We start from the raw sequence: 8433 nt of genomic DNA on the forward strand, positions 1-8433 counted from the left end.
GCCCCTACTTTGCCTCGTGGCATCTGCTATAAAATAAAGACACGGCTTGTGGGCGCTGGCACTGTCCATCAGAGGGGCAGCGTCCCACCGAGACCCAGCTTTCATTCTCTTGTCTGTCTCTTCTAAGCCTTTCATCGCCCCCACTCAGGGTCACTGAACCAGGCTGAGCTGGCATGGCACATAAGGCACCCTGGGGCTGAGTATGCCATGGCCGTGCCGGCTACCCACACATATTCTCATCTTATTCATGGTAACTTTCCTAGGGGACCAGGGGTGGGCACATGGTAATTTGTGTTTCCACCTGACAGATAAAGAAACCGGGCTCAGTGAAGTGGGGAAAAGGCATCCTTTATGCCTGACAACCCGTGATGGACAGAATTCCTTGCTTTTCTACACTTCCCCATGCAGCCCAGTGACTCCAAGGGAGCCATTCAGTGGCCTGAATTGCCAAGTCCAGTAACACTTGTGGCAGAACCAGAACTCGAGCCTCCTGGCACCGGAGTCACAGTGTCTCCCTCTCCTGCCACCCCGTTTCTAGATTTAACATAAGAAACCACCGTCCGATGATTTCAAAGGCTTTATACATCAACGTGGTCTCCTGCCTCTGGGAATACTTCCTGGGGTACTGAGAGACGGTCACCCAAAGCTGCCTTGGCCAGGATTCGGTGACTTCATGCACAAGCTCTCCTCAGCGGGGTCTTCTGGAGCCACAGCAGATGCCTGCTGAATACACTGGCCCTGGCATTCACGGTAAACTGACCACCAGTGCTTCTTCCCAGTGACTTCATTTGTTGAGTCAGATTAACTCTATCACAGTCCTCTGAGCCAGGGTCCCGTCTGGATGGTGTGCCTCGACCCTTTAATACAGTTCCTCATGCTGTGGTGGAACTCTATCACAGTCCTCTGAGCCAGGGTCCGGTCTGGATGGTGTGTCTCGGAGACATTCTCAGACTGGGTACCACACTTGATCGCCCTAAGGCAGTGGTTCTCAACCTTCCTAATGCCTCGACCCTTTAATACAGTTCCTCATGCTGTGGTGACCCCCAATTGCATTGTAGGTTGAGAACCGCTGTAGGGGTGGAAAACATTCTGTCAATCAACAATTGCTGGCTTTCAGTGATGTATCAATTTGGCTGCCTCTCTCTATATAATTCAACCAGGTACTTTGAAATGCAGACATTAATTCATCATTAATTTTCAGTTAATGTTGTCATCAAATGTTGGTAGAGTTGAATGAAATTGAAATGTTATTCTGAGAGAAAGACCATTCTAACATCTCTGCTGGGGACAAGCAGCCCAGTTAGGGCAGCTGGATTTAGGGGATCTGCTTGCTATTGGGGGGCTCCATCCTGTCTATAAGGTACTTTGAAATGCAGACATTAATTCATCATTAATTTTCAGTTAATGTTGTCATCAAATGTTGGTAGAGTTGAATGAAATTGAAATGTTATTCTGAGAGAAAGACCATTCTAACATCTCTGCTGGGGACAAGCAGCCCAGTTAGGGCAGCTGGATTTAGGGGATCTGCTTGCTATTGGGGGGCTCCATCCTGTGGGGATAGAAATGAGCTGGTGGTCAAGTTCATCATTCTGTTCCCTCCGTGACAGAGACCATGCTCGCTTGATGACAGGAGAATAGAGACTTAGAGTCATCAAGTCACTGCTAAGATAAGGGGAAAAGGAGCAAGAGGATAAGTTAAACGAAATAGGCACTTTGGAGCCCACATCAGGTAAACAATTCTTTTTAATTAAGGAAAAAATTTTAAGCACGAAAGATGAGAAAAGGGGCTTAAAGACAATTTCTGTCGCTGTGTGGTATTTTCAGGAAAGAATTAGGCCAACCAAGGATTATTATTTTCTTAAGCTTTTGATGGAAATCTCAGACTTTCAACCGTTCGGCAGTTAGAAAATCAAGAGACAAGTGGCTCAGCCTCCAGGGAGGGGAAACTAAAGGCCAAACAACCTGGGGCGGTTGAAACCCTGCGGGGAACTCAGTGCAAAAGAAGCAGGTTCGGCCCATCCTTTGACCTTACGTTTTCCTACTTAACTTCAGGTCTCAGCCACACAGCCCAGCAGATGATTCCCGGCCTCCGCAAGTCCCTCTGCCCCAGGGCTGCCCTCTTCGGGGGCTTACCCACCCGCCAGTCCCGCAGGCTCACGCCGGGCCTCCTTCCTGCTGCCCAGTGGCCGCGTCCTCTCGTCTCCGTGGCTGGACAGCAAACTGCTTGGGGCAGAGCCCAGTTCTCTATCTTTACCAACAAACCCCCACCCAGGGCTGCCAGTCTTGGCTTTTGAACGATGAAGGTAGTTGCTCTTGCTGCCAGGTGAAAAGAGCTCACCGCCGTCTCCAGCATTAAACAAGACTCTATTTCTATTTTACCACGGGGACAACGTCTGGTGGCTGTGCCAGGTGCCCTATTACACACCACGGAAAAGAATGAGCCAGAGCTCGATCTGCTCAGACAGAGGGACTTCCATGATGCACTTACTGTTCAGTGAGCAAAGCAAGTGGCCGGGGATTGTATCTAATATGACCCAACTCTTGCGAAACAGTTACCGAAAAGGGGGGGCACCCTCCCGGCTGAAGGTGTGTGCAAGCGCAAGGAGGAAAGGACCAGTGCCCAGGGGCCGTTGCCTTGGTGACAGGCCTGGTGCCGGGACTGGGGGATGGGAGAAGAGATGTTTTGAAGAAAGTGCTTATAAACAAGTGCAAGAATGTCTTAGTGTGGTCATTACAGGTTCTCATAAGGGAGTCAAATGAGAGCGCCTTGAAGCTGGACCTTAGGGTTCTAGTTAGAGTGATGGTGGGACAAACACCCAGGGCAAGCTCTCCGCCTGAGGGATATGGGGAGGAGCTCTGATCTGAGGAGGGGCTGCTTTCCCCTCCTCCCCTTCCTCCTCCTTCCTTGGCTTCTCCTCTTCCCCCTCTTCCCCTTCTCCCTCTTCCCCCTCTCCCCTCTCTTTCCTCTCTTCTTCTATCCCCAGCTTCCTCTCCCCTCCCTCCTCTCCTCCCTCACTTCCCTTTCTCACCTGCCCCCAGCCCTCCCCCACCTCCTCTTCCTCCTGGAAACTTTGCAGGGCCTCATGCGGCCCCTCTTCACCCAGGGTCTGTCCTAGAGCCAGAGCCAGTGGACTCCAGGGAGGGCAGAGCTGGGTGGGCCTTAGTCCTCCCTCTATCCCTCCCAGGACCTGACCAGGTAAGTGACTTATCCAAGTCACCACATTTGATTACACCCCCTTCCCCGGAACAGGCCTGGCCCCGAGTGTGCCAACCCCAGAAGCCCTGCCAGGGGAGCTGAGGGAGCTGCTCGCTGTGTTGATCTGCCTCCCGCACGCCGGAGGCTCGGTCCAGGCTGCCCGTGACCGCGCAGCTGACTGCTGAACCGGGTTCATTTTCCTGGTTGGGGTGCCTGCCGATTCGGCAGGTCAAGCCTCGCTGTGGCTGGGACAGCTTCACAAAGGGCTGTTTCCAAACCACATGCCTTGACCACATGCTGGGCTGCCTGGTACTGGTGGGGGGGTAGGGGTGCCCTACCTCCGGGCCTCCCTCTCATCTCCATTTGAGGCACCCAGCTAGGGGCATGGGCCACCTTCGTCTCTGGGACTGAGAGCTCCAAGGGGCTGGGGGCCCCGGGGAAGCATGGCCTCCTCAGCCCGGCGGAGGACAGAGCCCTGGGGGAGGCAGGCGGGTCCTCAGGGTCCTGTTCGCTGGCCCCCAGCACCCGTCTCCCCATGCTCTCTGCTGCGCCACATGCCACCCTCTGTCTCCGTGCACAAGCCAGAAACTCGGGCTCAACCTTGACACTTCCTCCTCCTTCATCCCTTGGGAATGAGTTGCCAAACCCTGTCAGTTTCACCCCCTGTGCCTCCCCCGAGGCGCTCTGCGCCCCGCCGTCCTGTCCCAGGCTCTCCCCTCTCCTGGCTGGCCCGCTGCAGGGTCTCCTGCCTCCCCCGACACCCACTGGAGGCGACGTCTGGTGGTGACACCGAGGTTCGGGTGTCTCAGATTCTTGGTGCAGCACATCTGAGGCTGCAAACCACTGCTCCGGGCCAGGCTCTGCACAGCAGCCACACTCGTTGCTCTGAAACACAAATTTGATCTGTCAGTCCCTCCTTAAAACCTGTCAAAGGCTCTCCAGATGGCTCCTCTGATCAAGGCACCCCCAAACCCCCAAGGGCTAGCCCCTGCCCACCCACCAGCTCGAAGGCCCCCTCCCCTGCCCTGGCCTTCCTCCAGCCTCTCACCCTTCACACTCCTCTCCACCAGCCACCCAGGCTGTCCCCTCCTGGGAATACCTCCTTCCCGCCCCACCCTCTCCTCCTTCCCAGGTACCAGACAAGCTCTCAGGGACCGGTTTCTCTTCCTTCTCCACACACAACCCCCCCCCCCCCCCCCCCCCCCCCCCCCCCCCCCTCCTCATGAACATGGTTATTTGATTGATGTCTCCTTCTCCCCCCTATGAAGGCAGAACTATGTCAGAATTTGTCATTGTCATAGCACATGCTAGTCACTCAGGAATACTTGTTGAATTGAATGACTAGATAATTACAGCGTGTGTTCAGATGAAGGCAGTAACGGTGGATACAGGATTGGGAAGATCGTGACCCCAAACTCAGATTCCGGGAAGGGTTCCTGAAGGAGGTGGCATCTTAACTGAGAGCCAAGGACTAACCGGACTTCGTCAGGCCAGGGCACTGGGGTGAGAGGGGCCCTGCTCTGCAGGTAGAGGGTGTGCACAAAGGTGCGCAGGCTGGGTGGATGGAACAACAGGTCACCCACAGGAAATGAATGGGAGGTAAGACTGGAAAGATGAGCTGTGACCAGATCACACAGAGCCTTGAGCTCCAGGCCAAGGAGTTTGGGCTTGGTGCTGTGGGCTCAGGGAACCCTGGAACACTAATCTTCGCATGGAGGGACCCTCACTGTGCCAGCATCAGTGCAGTAGGGGAGCGTGTGGGCACTGGAAGGGATCTGAGCTCATTCAAGCCCAGCCCCTTCATTTGACAGGTGAGAAAGCTGAGGCCCAGAGAGGGAGAGTGACTTCTCCAAGGTCACACAGCTGACTCCCAGTACAGTGCTCTTTCCAAAAGAAAAGAAGGATCATCTCAATCAGATGTCAATTTAATGTTAACCCCTCATCAGTATTTCTTTTTGTTGCCCTCACCAGCCAACCTCCTTTTCTTTGCCCATTCTTCAAAAATATGTTTGTCCATGAAAGCGTTTGTCCTGGTTCCTGCTCTGCGGGCCACAGCTACTTAGAAGTTCTGGCTTCCGTGCCTAACTCTGTCACATACCGGGGGGCTTTGGGTCAGTCCCTCTGCTCTGTGGACCTCAGTTTCCATAACCCCAGTCTTTCCCCCCTCACCGCAAAGAGTCATTGTAGAAAAAGCTCTCTGCAAACGAATGTTGAAGGCCCCATGGCACCCAGAGGCCCAGAGGTGGCTGTGAAGACCCTGTGAGGCCCTGACAGTCACTCCCCTGCGGGGCTAGCCGGGCGTCTACCGTCATCTTTAACACCTTCCCTCAGATGTTGGGAAGAGGCTAATGGAGGCGGGCAGCAGGCACCAAGAACCCCGTGTGCAGAGTGAGGCTCGGAGGCAGCGGCCGTGGCCCAAGCATGCAAAGGGGAAGAAAGCACACACATAGAAGCTGGTCCTTAAACCTATTACATCAAGTCGTCCCCGTGGACTGACTCTTCCTTCTGAAAGAATTTGTGAATCATCCTTTTTTCTGAAAACCTACTCTACAGGAAGCAATCTCCATAGCAACCAATGCACGTCCCCAGAGCCTTTGGAAGGAAGTACAGTGAGCGCTCTGAGCGTCTTCCGAGGATCAGGGGCCTCCCGTCTCCATGTCGGAAATGGGCCTGATGTTCAGGTTTCAGCTGAGGTAGAGCTAACGGCAGCTTCAGAAGGAACCAGGAACCAGGAACCAGGGATATGAGTGTGGGAGCCAAGCCCAGGGCCTTCTGAAGCCCCATGGGGGGCACAGAGGAGACTGGACCACTGTGGAGGTTTGCAGGCAGGAGAGCGGGGCCACCTGGTCTCCTCGGGCAGCGGCGGGGCCTTGGCTGCCGCCCAGGCCTTTCCCAAGCTGCTCTGGGGGGACCTCCTTCCACGCTCACGCCTTCTTTTTGCCTCCCTCTTGTCTCTCGTGTCAGAAAGCTTCCCTTCCTCCTGGACCAGAAGGGAAAGGAGTCAGACAGACCACCTCAACACTCACTGTCCAAGGAGGAAACCCTCCAATAGTGTGTGCATGCGTGTGTATGCATGTGTGTGTATGTGTGTGTGTGTATCCATGTGTGTGTGTGTGTGTGTATGCGTGTGAAGACTGCCTGGAAGCTTCCAGCTCCTGGAGAAGACTCTTCCCCGTACCCCACAGCTGCTCCCTCCTCCCCCATCTACAGGGGGTTCTTCTGGGGGCTTCTACAGGCCCCTGCCAGTGCCTTCTCACCCTGGTGGGAGACTGCCTCCCTCCAAGGACTGACCGAAAGTCATTTGACAGCCCTCCCCACCCCCGAAGCGCCTTAGCCACCCCCATGACTAACCCAGGGATTAACCCTGGTGCATCGCAGGTTCACAATAGAACTGACCTCAGGGGCAGAAGCAGCTCAGGGAGGAGTCAGGGAGGAGCAGGCTGGTCCCTAGAGGCCCTGGGGGCAGATCCAGGCCCTGCCACGTCCCACCTGGTGGCCTCGTCCTGAACTCCGTCATCTGTAGAACAGGAGCAGTGGTGCCCACCTGGCGGGCCGCCGGGAGGCTCACAGACAGTGCATATGAAACCAAACAGACGCAGGTTCTCTGGAGAGGCCCTCAGGTATGGAGTCAAAATTTCCAAGGAAGAGGTTCTTCAGTCTGACATAGTTTGAGCAGCTCTGTGCCAGGTGCCGGGGCACCTCTGGGCGCCTGAGAAGAGGGAACAAGGACTGAGTTAGGGAGGGAGGGGAGCAGAAATGGGTGGGCGTGAGCTGGGCAGACAGAATCCAGAGGGGCCAGAGGAGGAGCCAGGGATGTGGGGGCTCAGCCAGCATTCGCCCCGACCCTGCACTAAGGAATCAGAGCTGGGCCACGCGTCCCCCTGAGGCGGGGTCAGAATCGCAGAGGCCGTGCAGAGAGTCACTGATGGGCTGAGCCTGGCAGGTCGTGGGTGCGGCTTCTGTGTCTGCCAGGACGGTGGCTTTGACCTCAAGCCAAGGAGGGGGCCCAGGGCTTAGAAGGGAAGCAGGAAACGCTCCTTCTCAGCACCCCAGGGAGATGGAAAAGGGGCTGAGACAAGGGCTGGGGCAAAACGTCCCGAACCCCACCTTGGATCCCGGGAACAGAGACGCAGCCCCCCAGGAATGCCCTGGTGTGGCCTGGACAGGCAAGGCTGGCCCGAGACCACCTGGCAGGCACTTGGGGGCAGGAGGGTGGCATAAGCTTAGAGTGGAACTGCCAGGTCCCGGAACTGGACTGTCAGTTGAGCGAGAGCCGCCTCTGGGATGTAAATTGGGGAGCGGCCCCACCCACACAGCGAGCCTGGAGGCTGTTCCTGCTGCAAGTGCGGTGAAGGCATATCTTCTGTGACGGAGAGCGTCCACCGATCCTAAGCTGCTTTTTAAAAAGAGGACATGCTACAACTCAGATGTCCACCGATGGCTGAATGCATCGACCAAGCACAGCGTATCCACACGATGGAATATTTATTAGTTGGCCACTGAAATGGTACAGTGGGGGTGAATCTTGAAAATCTGCAGCTAAGTGAAACAGCTGACACAAAAAGGTCACATGTATGATTCCGGTTTTGTGAAAGGTCTAGAATAGGTAAATGCACAGAGAAAGAAAGCAGACGTGGTTGCCAGGGGCTGGAGGAGGGGGGACGGAAGGGACTGTTTAATGGGTTTGAGGTTTTCATGAAAATATGCTGAGACTGGATGTGGGTGGTAGTTGCATAGTATTGTGAAGGCACTAAATGCCCTTAAACAGTACGCTTTAAAATGGTTAATCTCATGTTTTTGTGTCTTGTGAATTTCGCCTCAATTTTTTAAAAGTTTGCAGCTGAAAGAAGAGACACGAATGCTTCACGGGAGCCCTGAGCAGTCAGGTCCCGCCTCAGGCAGGAAGGGCTTCCTTCCCTGCCGCTGGGATGCTACCCACGGCCAGGCCTGCGAGGTCAGCCCCTCACCCCAGCCCCACCTCCTCCCCAGGTGGCCACTCCCAAGGCCTGACTGGCTTGGGGCTCTAAAGGCCCCACCCCCAAGGCTCCTTTGCAGTTCTGAGGGGTCACCCAGCTGCAGGGCACCCGAAGGTCCCCTGCCCCCTTCCTGCCACTTCCCTTCTCTTCCGAGCCAAGGGTCCCAAGAATGCCCCCTCACAAGCCCCTGGTGCTGACCTCCCTCCGCAGGCTCTGCAACAGAATCCACTGCCTGCACAGGGTGGGGGACAGGGGGACAGT

This window comes from Myotis brandtii, unplaced genomic scaffold (assembly GCF_000412655.1).
Source record: "Myotis brandtii unplaced genomic scaffold, ASM41265v1 scaffold242, whole genome shotgun sequence".
Taxonomy (NCBI): domain Eukaryota; kingdom Metazoa; phylum Chordata; class Mammalia; order Chiroptera; family Vespertilionidae; genus Myotis; species Myotis brandtii.